Source organism: Triturus cristatus, chromosome 4_1 (genome assembly GCF_964204655.1).
Source record: "Triturus cristatus chromosome 4_1, aTriCri1.1, whole genome shotgun sequence".
Taxonomy (NCBI): Eukaryota; Metazoa; Chordata; class Amphibia; order Caudata; family Salamandridae; genus Triturus; species Triturus cristatus.
Genome location: NC_140585.1, coordinates 1,026,039,886 through 1,026,054,656, shown reverse-complemented (window position 1 = coordinate 1,026,054,656; position 14,771 = coordinate 1,026,039,886).

Here is a 14,771-nt window from a genome sequence, read left to right as displayed (position 1 = left end):
TGGCCAACCACAATGGATCATGACTCGGGTACCCAAAGTGTGGATTGGGCCAGCTCTCCACTTACCTTCAAACTTAGAAGTAATTTATAGGAACAATGTCTAAGAAGCTAAAAGGAAGCTGGCAGTGTCTGAGAAGTAGTCATCATCATTAGGAAGCCACTGTATGAATTGCGGTAAAGATTCCTTCTTCCGGACTTAGTTTCTTTTTTTGACATCAAAAATCACCAGCGGAACAAAGCTGCATGTTGTAGCCAATGAGGGCTCCACGTGGCCAGATACCTTTTCAGCAAGGAGACACTGAACCAGATTTGCTGCTGCAGATTAGAATGTTGGGGAAGCTGCTGCAAAGTCAGGCTGACCAGCAATGCAACTTGGGCGGATAGATGAACAGGTAGATCTCCGTCTCCTTTTGGTTCTCAGCCTCTTTTACCCCAAATTTTTCCAAGTCCCAAGTTTTTGGATTTGGGATATCTGGGCACTTTGCACACAACTTCCAAGTGTCCAGGATGGGAGAGGCACCACTTGGACAGTTGTGGCTAATGCAGGCAGAGTCTAGGAGCAAGTTCAAGATGAATGGAGCCTTTTCTGACACTGAGGATCTGACCAGGAGGCCAACCAACTAGCCCTTGGAGTCACTTCTGGAAGTCCTGGGTTCAAGCAGCTGGGCAGACCTCTGCACTAAATGTCAATCTAAAAGAAATCCAGCATTGACTGTGGCTTAACCACTTAAAACTCAACCAAGACAAACCGAGATCCTCCTCATCTCCACCAAAGAAGAGAAACCTCATATTTCAGAATGGCTAAAAGCTTTGGATGTTCTTAACGGCAATCACACTCTGACCCACTCCGTAAAATCATTAGGAATCACCTTAGACTCAAAACTCGACATGGCCAAACACATTAAGAACTCCGCAAAGACGCCTTCATCAACCTGAAGCTACTCAACAAAATAAAACCATTCATCCCAACCAACGACCTCAAACAAGCCACCCAATCACTGGTGCTATCCAGACTCGACTATGGGAATGCCACCCTCACTGGTACAACAAAATCTCACCTAGCTCCCCTCAAAACTACTCTCAATGCAGCAGCTAGAATGGTCACTGGAATCAGGAAATACCATCACATTTCACCAGCACCCAGAGAACTAAAATGGCTCTCAGTCGAATTGCGTGCCAGTTTTGGAACTGCCTGCCTCACGCAAAAAGCCCTGCACACAGGAAAACCTGAGTATTTGGCTGCTAAACTCAAGAGGGCTGGTCAGACTAGGAACCTCAGGAGCTCCAGCACCTTACTACTCATCCCTATGAAAACACGCAAACAAAAAATTGCCGCACGGTCCTTCGCCGGAAACGCGCCCAAAATCTGGAACGCTATCCCATTCGGTATGAGGACTATCTCGTCCTTCACAAAATTAAAAAAAACACCTAAAAGTCCTTTTCCCTAACCGCTCCCTCCCGAATGGATAACTGCCATCTAAATGCAAATTCCTGCTCCCTGTCTCTCCCATACATTGCAGCTCTAAGACTTACCTCTACCGTGCTATTTGACCCCTAACTGCTCCTCCCCCCCTAAGTGGTTCAACCCAAGACAACGTGCACTCCATGAGGTTATCTCAGGACTCACAGACTACCTCAATGCTGCTCAGCACGCTTGGAATTCTGAACCTATATGTAGAATACTGCTTTATTGTATGACTCTTGCTCAAAATCTGTTGTGAAGCGCTCCAATACCCTCGGGTCAGGCCAGCGCTATATAAAACTCCTTAATAAATAAAAATAAAATGCTCTAAAAATGGTGGTAGTGCCCCTGCACATTTCATGGTACCTCAGAAGCAGACCAGTATGCAAATTAGCCCCCTCATGGGGAAATTTGAGGTGCTCCTTGTTGTATTCTCCCCACTGATTAACTTTAATTCATGCATATTTCATATGATGCTGTGGAACACTTGCGGCTCCTTAGCAACCTGCCTGCTCTGATGCTGTCTTGGAATGTGGAGGGCAGAGGGAAAGCAGTTGAACTGGACAGCGGCTGGTGTTTCAGGGGTCTGTTCCTGTTATCTCAATAAACCATCTTTTATATATTTAATGTGTCCTGCCTCTTCAAAACTGGCGACGAGGCTGGGATTACCTTCATAGAGGAGGACACCAACATTTGGGATTGGTTTTACGTCTTACTGAAGAAGGAACACCTTCATGGACAGTAAGTGACCCTTGGATTGTCTTTTCTTAGACTTATTCTGACACTAAGTCATATAGTGTCCAGCTAGTCATTGTGACAACTACAATATTCATCTAAATTAGGGGACTGAGATTTTTTTTTTTTTAAAGAAAGCTGCCCCAGAACACTTGTGGAGTTGTTGCACGTACGTGTGGGTTGTCACTGAAGCTCTCCTCATTCGTTGATGGACATTTTCACTGTCATCTGGTTCACTGGGTGTTTATACACATCAATGTATGCATATGCGGTAGAATCGTACATAAAGAAGATTGCTTACTTTTGACTTATTACAGTTGTAAGGCCCATACATATGAGAGGCCCACGCATCGAGGGACCCCTGTGCTTGAAAGGCTTGTGCGTTACGAAGCCCATGCACTGAGAAGTCCGTGCCATCCTGAAGGTGACATTCCTGGTGTGAAGGGTGTGAAAGGAGCGTCCCGATGCGCACGCTGCGTGCGTTAAGTAACGTGCCGCCATCTTGGGAGAAATCAGCAAATATTTATTTTTCCGGTCCAGTGTTTAGCCAGTCTTCATGCCACATGCCTTCTACTTCCTGATTTAATATTGTTAAACTTTCTCTCCGAAAAAACGCTGAGTCTTCTTTTCTTCGGTGATACGCACACCGTTACAAGCGTGTCAGTGTTTGATTCCTGTCACACACTTAATCTTCAGTTCATCGGTGATACGCACACCGTTACAAGCGTGTCAAATTTCGAAAATAAACTAGTTCTACCCGCAAGCCATTTTTGGGCATAATTTTGACCTTGTTTAGTCTTAATAATCACAATATTTTCTCTTACAGAGACACTTTATTTTAAATTTTGTGACAACATTACAGCTTCTTTTTGTTTCTTTAGTACATTTCCTTGCATCTTTCATTTTAAATAATGACATCCCAAGTTATTCCTGCACCACCATTCTTCCTGCAAAGTCCAGGTCAATCATGCACGTTGTGGGAACATTGGAAAGAAACATTTGAAACATATTTGGAGGCCATAGAGGGTGATGATGATGTTTCGAAAAGAAAATTAGCAATTCTTAAACAATTTTTGGGATTAGATGGCAGAAATGTTCTAAAAACGTTACCCATGATGGAAGCTTCTAACATTGAGGTAAATGCAGAAGGTGAATCTGGGGGAGATAGCAACATTGATGTATACAAAATTGCTTTAAAATCTTTGGAAGAAAATTTTGGAAAAAAAGTTAGTGTTGTAGTAGAAAGACACAATTTTTTTTCACCTGTGCAGTCGCCAGGGGAAACCATTGAGCAATATGTGGCAAATTTAAGGAGGTTGGCTGTCACTTGTAAATTCAACAACATAATTAATAGAATGTCGAATCTCAGAATAAAGGAAAAATTACTAGGTTTAAAGGATCCTTCTTTAGACAAAACACTATCAGTAGCTAAAAGGATGGAGAACACCTCCAGATATGTTAAATAGCTTAACACTGTATCTAAAAAATTTGTGCAAGAGGATGAAACAGTGCATAACATAAAAAGAGTGTTAAAAAGTTGATGAAAAAAACTTTTTCCAGAGAAGAAACACGAAGGTACACAATTCAAATCCAAATTTTGTTTCAGGTTTGGTAGCCCAAAACACACAGCTGATGCCAATCATTGTCCAACTGCTAAAAGCAGATGTCACAAGTGTAAACAATTTGGGCACTTTGTGAGATGGTGCAAGAGTTCTGAACCTTCTATAATCCCCAAATCTGTTAACCTAGTAAATCATACCAATTTGTCTCAAAGGGAAGACATTCCATATGACTGTGATAGTGATGATGGCAATGTGGAAGTGATGGTCATAGAATCCAATCAGTTTCTCAAATGTGAAGTGGGTAAACATGACAGTTATCGTCCTCCCAAATGCGTAATTAAAATCAAGGGGAAGGATGTACAAGTCTGGGCGGATTCTTGTTCCTCATTTACCATCATTGATAAATCCATTTGGGAAGGTTTAGGAGGAAAATTAGATGAGTTACAGCCCACTGATGTTATTCCTGAAGGATATTGTGGCGAGAAACTACCTGTTTTGGGGTACGTAGAAACAGAAATGTGCTTTTTGAGCAGAAAAAACACCGCAAAATTATACATTGTGCACAAGGATAGATCTCTATTAGATTGGAAAGAACAGAGGGCCCTTGATATCGTTCTAAACCCGAATCATCCTCAACAAGTGTTATAAACATCACCTGCAAACACTTCCAATTGGGTTTCCAAATTTCCTGACTTGTTTAGTAAGAAATTAGGATGTTTAAAAAAGTTTAAACATCGGATCATTTTAAAGGTTGATGCTGTTCCCAAAGTACATAAAGTAAGGAATGTTCCGTTTATATTAAGAGACAAACTCAAAGACGAATTACATAGGCTTTGTAATGAGGGAATAATTGAACCCATTGAGGCATCCGAATGGTTAAGTCCAATAGTTTTGGCCATAAAACCCAATGGAAATATTAGGATGTGTATTGATATGAGAGACGTTAATGACAACATTTGGATAGACCGACATCCTCTTCCCCGCATCAGTGAAATGTTAGCAACTGTTGAGGGGGGTACACATTTCACCACATTGGATTTGTCCAACGCGTATCACCAGGTATTATTGCTCGAAGATTCGAGACACATCATGTCCTTCATCACTCCAGAGGGTGCTTTCCAATTTGTGCACATGCCTTTTGGTTTGGCGTCGGCTTCGGCCGTATTTCAAAGAGTGATGCAATCTGTTTTAGCAGGTTTGGAAAATGTTTTAGTGTTCCACGACGGCGTTTTAGTGTGGGGGTGTGATAAAATCAAACACGATAAAATATTGGAAGAGGTGCTGAAGAAACTTTCAGATGTTGGACTCACAATAGCCTTAGAAAAATGTAAATTTGGCGGGAATGAAGTTGAGTATTTAGGCCACACTTTAACATGTAATGGTGTAAAACACAAACGGAGTTTAGTTGAAGCCACAGAAAATGCACCTGCTCCGAGTGATAAAGACCAACTCAGGTCGTTTCTTGGCCTTGCAGAATATTACTCTAAATTTGTACATCATTTTTCAGATAAAGTTCATGAGTTGAGGAAATTGATCAAAAAAGGTGCCAAATTTTAATGGTCTGAGATGTGTCAACTAAACTTTGAAGCTATTAAAAAAGACATTGCAGGCGCTGTTACTTTAAAAACATTTGATCTTGAAGATCAAACCATTATCTCCACTGATGCCAGTAATTATGATCTTAGTGCAGTGTTCATTCAGGTGCACAAAGGAAACAAAAGAGTAGTAGCTTTCGCTTCCTGCACACTAAGGGGTGCAGAACACACATATTCCACCATTGAAAAGGAAGCTCTGGGATGCTGGCGGGGTGGGCAATATTTTTGAACATTTGTGTGGGGAACTAAATTCCAACTACACATGGACCACAAACCCTTGGTAGATCTTTTCTCCACAGGAGGTGCGGGTAAAGCCACTCCCAGATTTGCCAAGTGGTTATATCGTCTTCAAGAGTATATCTTTGAGATAAAGTATATTCCTGGTGCAAGGAATGTGAATGCTGATTGTGTATCAAGGTTACCATTAGATAGGGTGCAGGATGATGATGATGATGAGTGGATGGTGGCAGAAGTAAAATATGTGTGTAGTGCCATTAGTGAGGAGGACTGGAGAAAAACTGTTGTAGAAGATGACGTGTTGAGCAAGATCAAAAGTGTTTTAAGTTATGAACAAGGATGGAGATTACACAAAGGATTGGAATCATTTAAACTAATTTGGTCTGAGTTGAACGTTATAGATGATTTACTCAGAAGAGGGTTTAGGTTGGTTGTACCTGAAATGCTGAGAGAAAGATTGTTGAAAATCATGCACGAGGGACATGGTAGGAATGTCTGCCATGAAAAGAAAGATTAGAGAGGATTTTTGGTGGCCCGGGATGGACATACAAATAGAGCGATATGTTCGTGATTGCATAGCATGTGCATGTAGTGACACAACCCATTCTTCCCAGGAAACCATCATTGTTTTGCCACCTATGCCTAAGGGTCCTTGGGATAAACCGGCCATCGATATTTGTGGACCTTTTGATACCTTAAACATGAGTTTGAGATTTGCTGTAGTTATGGTGGATTACTTCTCTAAGTGGCCGGAAGTGGCTTTCATTAGAGAAGTCAAGTCCACTAGTGTTATTTCATTTTGTGAGGATATCTTCAGTAGGGAGGGCTGTCCTGCTGAGATCGTCACAGATAATGGACATCAATTTATTTCATAAGCATTTGAAACTTTTCTTGGCAAGTGGGGTATCAAACACACTAGAACACCTGTTTACCATCCAAGGGGAAATGGCCTCGTAGAACACTTTAACAGAGTTTTGGTGGAGTGTTTCCAACTTGCGTGTATGAGTGGAGAGTCCTGGGGGCAACAAGTCATGGATATGTTATGGTCATATCGCACCACTCCTCATTCAGTGACAAAAGAGACACCTTTTTCCTTACTCAAGGACAGAGTACCATGTTCAGTGGCTGTACCAGCTTGGATGAACTGAGCTGGGAAACATGATGTGAATTTAAGTAGAGTACGAAACAGAGTGGACAATTACCAAAAAGCTTACTATCATAGTCATAATAAGAAAATCGTGAAATCCAAACGTTTGTTTACGCAGGGAATGTTTGTAAGAGAGTTTGTGGGAAACAAAGTTAGGAAAGGTTGTTCAAAATGGTCATCTCCCAAGAAAGTCGTTCTTGTAAAGGGGAACAGTGTGAAGCTATCAGATGGTAAATGGTGGAACACCAGAAAGGTGTCGCCATGTTCAAACACCGAGGTTGTGTCTTCTAATGCCCAACAAGATGCTGACGCGTCCAAAGTTGTTCCTTGTCCAAGTGATGTATCTACTCCTAGGGTCAGAACTAGTTCTGGACGCATCCGTGTTGTACCCAAAAAATATGAGGATTATATATGTTCTTCATTTTAATTTGTTTTTGCTAAAAAAGTTTATTTTCTTAAGAGGGGAGATGTGTTGTATTCTTCCTACTGATTAACTTTAATTCATGCATATTTCATATGATGCTGTGGAACACTTGCGGCTCCTTAGCAACCTGCCTGCTCTGATGCTGTCTTGGAATGTGGAGGGCAGAGGGAAAGCAGTTGAACTGGAGAGCGGCTGGTGTTTCAGGGGTCTGTTCCTGTTATCTCAATAAACCATCTTTTATATATTTAATGTGTCCTGCCTCTTCAAAACTCCTGCTGGGAGTGCTGAATAAATGATAGGCTGCTTCACACGCTCTTCCTTTTTTTCAAGCAGCCAAGAGCCTTGCATCTTTTTATTTTAGTTTATTTTTAAATTCCAGTTGCCCATGTCCACCGGACATCCAGGTGTATGGATCCCACTCCTGGCTGCCCCAGGTGAGGGAGCCATAGAGTTGATTCTCATGCCAAATCCTCACTGGCAGCTAGTGTGCTGTGCCTCCCCGCTTCTCCCAGTCACAGGCATGGGGAGGGAGACAGCGTAGCAACAAGTGGAAATGTGATGGAGCTTGCTTCCTCTGTGGGCCTCTCCTCTTTGGTGTCCCAGGGAATTCGGTCCCTGGACATCTGTATTCATGTCGGGAGCTGGGGGCCCTATATCTAAAAAAGGCTCTGGGAATGGGGTCCCAAGTGGACCACCTTCCCCTTTTAACAATGATAATGGAAGTGTGTCGACCTACACGGGCTTGCCTTCCCCGGTAGTACTTCGTTTATATACCACAGAACACTGTAGGCACATAATCTTAATTTCATGGGTGGAAATTCCCAGGCCTTTATCTCTGGCTTTGTTGGGTCATTGTTTGTACATTTTGACTTGTTCTGCTCCTTATGGCAAGCCATTGTCACTGGAAGGATTCATTTGAGGCGTCCTGGCATCTAAAGGGGTGCATTTTATGCGGAGCCTGGTTTTTTAGCTCCCTGTGTCGGACCTGTCTTTTGCCTGGCTCTTGGTACTCTTCTCTTGATGGTGGGGGAATCTTGCACAGCCTCTCCATCATTAGTTAGATAAACACCCTGCCTGCCACACTGCCCTGGTCCTCGGCAATCCTGGCTTCTTGAAGGGCACCAGAGATCAGGGGCACCTCTGTCAATCAAAGGATTCCACATCATTCCTCTATCCCTGTTCCAAACTTCCTGCACAGCATTGTGAGACCAAAAAAACTAGTAAATTGAAGTTGTTTTGGAAAGAGCACTCTTAGAAGCCTCAACTCTGCCCCTGATTTCTTCCCACCAAAACTTTCCCAAAACTTAAAACACAAGCCCCTCCTGTGTTGGCACCAGTGGTCTGGCTCTCGGCCTTTGTTTTATTGAGCCTGGCCTGTCCGAGTCGAGGGACAGTGTGATGATCTAATTAACAGATACAGATTTGTCCCTACCTCTTCCTTTTCCAGGAACTGGATCAAGGACTGTGAATTGCCGTATAATTTGTGGAAGGCTTTGATCCCTCCGATGGGAAGCAGAGTAATTAACGTGGCCCAGACCTGTGTGACAAAGACCTCCAATCTGATCATGAGCTGAACCATAAAAATATAACAAATCCTTAAGTGCCAGAAGGTGTTGATGTGGGATGTCGGGGACTGTCTATTCATACTGGGGGTGCAGGTATTATCCCAGATTGGTACCTTGTTGGAAACTGTAGGCCTAAGAGGTGTGTAACTGTACTTTAGGACAGATTTTAACTATGATATGTACACTGTCTAAGCACCACAGAATTGGTAAGCACTACAGTCCTACACTATGAATTACCACACATGTTAAAGGGCCAAACCCAGATCAGCAGCAATCCCTGAAAAGTCTCTTCTGCATCAGGCTACCTGTGCGCAGATACTAGTTTGCACAAGATGGTAGTCTCACACGTACAGCCCATAAAAGTACATACGCACCTATGTACAAGTCTTCACCTGTAACCAAACCAGAGCATCTTACCTGAGCTGGGAAGCAACAGCCTTGTCTTAAAAGGTGCTCAGTCCAATTACTGTGAATTTACCATGAGTGAGACTCAGTTTGTGAGACTCGCTAACAGTAAACGTTTATTGCTATGACATTTACTATTCCTACTCTGCCAGGCCAGTGTTCTAGGTTTACAACAGAGGAGCCAACTTGGACACTGCCATTGGAAACCTGTGTTTAAATAGAGTGGGTGAACTCATGTTGCAGAGTACTCTGTTTAGCATACATAGCACTATGCCACATTTGTAGTGAAGTGTCCTGTCCGCCAAACTATAATTCAAGCCCCTAGAACTCATCCTATAGAATTGTAGACTCTGTGTCTATAAAAATTAGTCTGAGTCTATAGAACAAGATGTATGTCTCTGTCCGAATTTTTGTCCAAGCTGCAATTATTGTTGAAACCTTTTATCTTTTAGGCATGGCTTAAAGAGTTGCAGAGAATCACTGGTCACCTGTCTCCATGGCAAAGAATCTCATGTTATCAGCTTCTTTGTTAAATTTTTGGATAATGTCCTGTTTGTGACACAAGAAGCTATGGCAAAATGGGTAATATATTTTTAGATTTTATTACAAGTTTCTATTATGCATTATTTTCTTTCTTTCATACATATGGCATCCAAGAACAAACAAACAAATTGTTCCAGGTGGCATACAGGCCTGGTCAATAGGGCATCAAATAACCTAAGAGCTATCTTAACTGGAAACAACAAGCCCTCCTTTCTTGCTGCTTGCAGTCAGGATAATTACATTTATTATTAATTCATTTACATTACAAAATTGTACACTGTCTTATGGTATGTCAGGGTTATTGCCGCTTTGTATGTCAAAGTGATCTTTAATTAAATTCTGTTGGTCCCTGTCACTGTTTAACCATCACATGCTGCTTCCAAAGTGCTCACGGGCCAACAAAAACTTTTTTACCAGTCGTACCTTTAGACACTCTCTTACTCTCACATGACCTTGAAGCTGTGGAAATGTTCCACTAGTTGCTTCTGCTTTTCACTGGATGCGCCTACTCCCTCACCCTGTGGGCAGACCTGCTATTGCCTCAGATAAGCAATGTCTCTCCAAGGTGGTTTTCTATTGCAACAGACATTCCTGAAATTACTTTCATTTCTTAAAGGTGAAAGTTAGACAAAGATCTAGACTCAAGTTGGATTCGTTTTCACCCTCAAATTATTCAAGTTGTATTTTTAGTTAACAAAAGTTTTTTCCTCTTTGGGTTGCTCGTTAGCCTTCCAATTTATTTACCTGCATTATAAATACACATATATATTCCAGTAAAACGGTTGACTCTTAGCTTAATATAAGTAAGGGCAACATATTTCATTGTCATAATATCTAAAAAGAATTTATTTAAATTATAATGAAAAGGCACAAATCATTCAAGACCATTTGGATTCCTTTATAAAGAACTCTTTCCAACAGGCTATCCCAGACTCCATGTTAGATATAGTAAAAAAACAGAATCTTCTATGCAATAAATCTTTGCACAAAAATCAGACATTTTCTCAAAAAAGGGAAAAAGTGTGTTTTGTCACAAGATATTAAATTAACTAGTAATATGGTTCAGCTTCCACAAAATCAGGTCCTCCCCCAAGAGGTTTTTAATTTGGTTGATAAACACTCTCTTGCTTAAACAGTACTTAACTATGAGATACAGATAATGATATAGGTGATATTAATGATGATCTGGGGAACAAAGATGATCAGGATCCAGACCTACTGATCTGGCAAGGACTTCCTGTGAAGAGACAAAAACACTTCTGAAGTGGACTTAGGGAAGTTCTCACAAACATCATATGAAGTGGTTATAGACTTATGTTTGACCTTAGTTTAATTCACAATCCATTTCTTCAGAATGGCTCCCATTGGATCATGTAGCAGATTATGTATCTCTACACCCTAGACTCCCTTCAGACAAAATAATCTGAAATAGACTATATTCAGAATGACTTTGACCTTTCCTTCCAAACAATATTTCAGTTACACCAGTTATTGAACATAATATGGTGCTGTTGTTCACTAAATTCAGAAAGGATACAAAGAAAGGGGTTGATAGAGCCTGGTCAAATCCAGGACAAAATTCTTGACTTGACAGGACCCAGTCCCAGAATATCTGATCTGGCTAAAGAAGAAAGTTGGAAGGCTCTCCAATAGATAAAGATACTATATATTATTGAGTTTAAAGGTCTATGGGGCACATGGATCAACGAAAATACCGATCACAAACAAGCAGATTTGCAGAATCTGCCCGTTTGCGACCGGTATTTTTGCATTTGGGATGCATCAACCCAAATGCAAATTCGCAATTTAAGTAATCGCAAAATTTGCGATTACTTAAATTGTGAATGCATTTAGGGGATCGCAAATTGTGATTCCCTAAATGTAATGCACGATGCATTTTCCAATTGCTAATTTTCAATTAGGGATCACAATGTACCATCATTTTGAACTTGATGGTAATTTGCAAAAACGTTGAAAAGTGCACTAAAGTGCATTTTTCAAAGTACCTTTGTTACTTACACACATGCCCTTGGGGCATGTATTTACGCAACATGTGGTAACATCTCAATTTCAGGGGGGCAACAGGGTGTCCCTTTTGCACCTTTGCACCCTTGAAATTGCATGTGCAATTTGCGAGTACCTTTTTGTTACTCATAAATTGCGCATGCAATTCCTATTCATTCCTATAGGAATGAATGGGTAGCTATTCCATAATTGTGGTTTGCAATTTGTGAGTCGTAATTTAGGAATATGTAGGAATCTCAATTTGTTTTGCGATTCCTACATGCATAGGGATTTGTGAGTCCTGAAAAGCGATTTCTTAAAATTCGCTATTTAGGACTCGCAAATCCTGACTTTGATGCATGTGGTCCTTAATGTTTACTGAGAAACGCAATGCATCTGTATCTTCAGAATGAAACAAGTGTCCGCTATTAAAGATAAACTCACAACCAGGTAGCCCATCTAACACAACAGAAGGTCAGCAGACAGATGGCTTATAATATGGGGCTCATTCATCAAGGTGGTGAGTAAATATGTTGTAACTTTCTCCTCTATTGATGAAGTTCAGCTCTTCTTGATGAAAATCCATGACTCGTTTTTTAATGATACTTTTGGAGAGGTAACAACTACTAAAGATGCTAGTATAATGAAAGATTAAATCAAGACCTCACACCTCAATTCTTTCACCAACGAAACAGAGGCTTCAGAAACAGGGTTTATTGACAGAAGCCAATTCAGAACACAGGTAAGAATTTCAAATTCTGACTTTCATCCAGTAGAGAAGCAGTGAGCTTTCTCTCTGTCAACGTGGCAACAATTCCCTCAGACCCTTCGGTTCTTCAAACTGTTTGCAGTTAATGTATAGATGTTTATCAAGTTCCCCTCCAACATTTTTTACCAAATCCACTTCTTTTCTCTTAGGAACAAGCACAGGTAAAACATGGAAGGTCATTGTATGTTGGAGCCATGCAGGCATTTACCACGCCTGCCTTAACAATGCAGTCCGAGCCACAAATGTGTCTTTACAACACATTCCTTTGCCAAGCAAGTCATTACAAAAAATTGCCCTAACAAAAGTGCCGGACTTTGGAATAGTATAACTTACTATTTCAACTTCACTCTGTGCAGCAGTAGGGAAAGTGTTGGACTTAAAGTTCAACCTCAGTTCAACAACGCTTTCCTCAAGGCGAGTCATTGTAACGTCCTGTGTGGTAAGGGAATGTGTTATAAATATGCATTTGTGGTTCCGAATGCGCTGTTAAGGAACAGCGTGGTTTGAGACATGATGGAAAGGCTGTTTCCTGACAAGGTCCATCTTCTTCTGATGAAGAAGGAAATAGAGTTTACAGATTCCGACCCTTCTGGTTTCCTCAGGACAATTATCTGGTACAGAAAAAAAGCAAGCCTATGTCTGAGCTACACCTGTCAGTGAGAGGTTAGGCATCTTTGAAGCTCATGAAGGGGCTGTGCCCAACCACCCAGGTCATCCTGCTTAAGAAAGCTAAACACCTCTCCAAACCCAAGCACTTTTTCCACTGTGTGGTAGCAATCTACTTATCACTGCAGGGGAGCCATGAGCAGTCGGGTAACATTGGCACTGGGGGAAAGGCCTATTTGGTGTAGGGAGGAAAATGACAACTTTTTAAAATTTCAATTTCTGAAGTAGTAATACAAACTCCTGCTTAACCATTGAGTTGAATTTAAAATCACTATGAAAATGAGTCATTGAATCATTTTTCATCCAGCTGTCAAACTGAAATCAAGCATTATAAGTTGCTATAGTGTAACCCAGTGTTTTCCAATGAGAGACTCAGCCTTTGCACAGTGATAAATTACATTTTTACTGTCAAGACATGTAAAACAATAAATATATATCTCTTTCTTTTGAAATACCATGCACCCTGTCCTCTAGGCTTTTAGGGCCTACCTTAGAGGTGACATAGGTATTAAAAAGAAAAGGTTAGGCCAGGCAAAATTGCTTATTTATGTGGAAATGGAAGTTTAAAACTGCATGTTCAGGATGCAGGGGGAGGCCTAGAAATATGTTATACAGTGCTACATTAGACGTTAGAAAAATGAGTGCTGCAGAACACTATTTGAATTTCCTTTAGAGGCCCTGGGTCTATCTAGTACCATAAACTCGGGATTCATAAGTAGAATAAATGTACCAATTAGGAATATGTCACTTTTACTATGTTAAGTGGGAGGGCTTAAGCAGGGGTAAAGGGCTCAGTGTACTGTTGTTATCAAAAAGGATTTCAGGAATATGAAGGCAAACATCTGGGTGAATAATGCCACACAAAATATGGTAACTTCAAACAGAAGTCTTTTAATAATAAAGGAGCTTCAATAAATTCTAACACTACCACAAAAGTCTCCAAAATAATTAGTATGACTGGTAGGACTGTTAGGCCTTTGAGCTTCTTCTATTCAAGCCATCTTCTCACACCCTCTACACTATTGAGCTCTTAACAAAGGTCTTTCATATTCAGACTCAAAAATCCCATGCAGAGCTTCAGTGGCGGCTAGATTATCTAGATGCTTGGAACAGAAAATGATTTTTTCTACATTGGATTGGAGCACAAGATGTGGTCAGTACTCACCTAGAAGTACTTGGTCAGACCAGAAGTCCCTACTGCACATAAAATGTATAGAGATGCTCTCAGGATTGATTCCCATCCAAATATTCATAACAGAAAGAATTTGTTGGCCAATTCTCTTGAAAATTGACAATTCATCAGCAGTAAGATACATAAATCATTTGATAGGAACAGTATCCACGACTTGGGTTTCATTAGCCAAAATTTTTCGAAAGCCTTTTTTCAATCGAAACTTTCCTTTGAAGCAGAATATTTTCCAAGGAACCTCAGTATCATCGCTGATTGGTGCTTCAGACATCCACAGGACTCCAGCGATTGGCATCTACATAATTCTGTACTCAAAAAACGTTCTTCAAGATTCAATCTGGTGTGAATATATATATCTGCCTCTCATTTGAACCCCCAACTGCTCCCCTTTACAGTTGGAGATGAGATCTCCAAGCTTTAGTGACATATGCTTTCCTTCAGACCTGGCTCAATCAAGTGAATTATACCT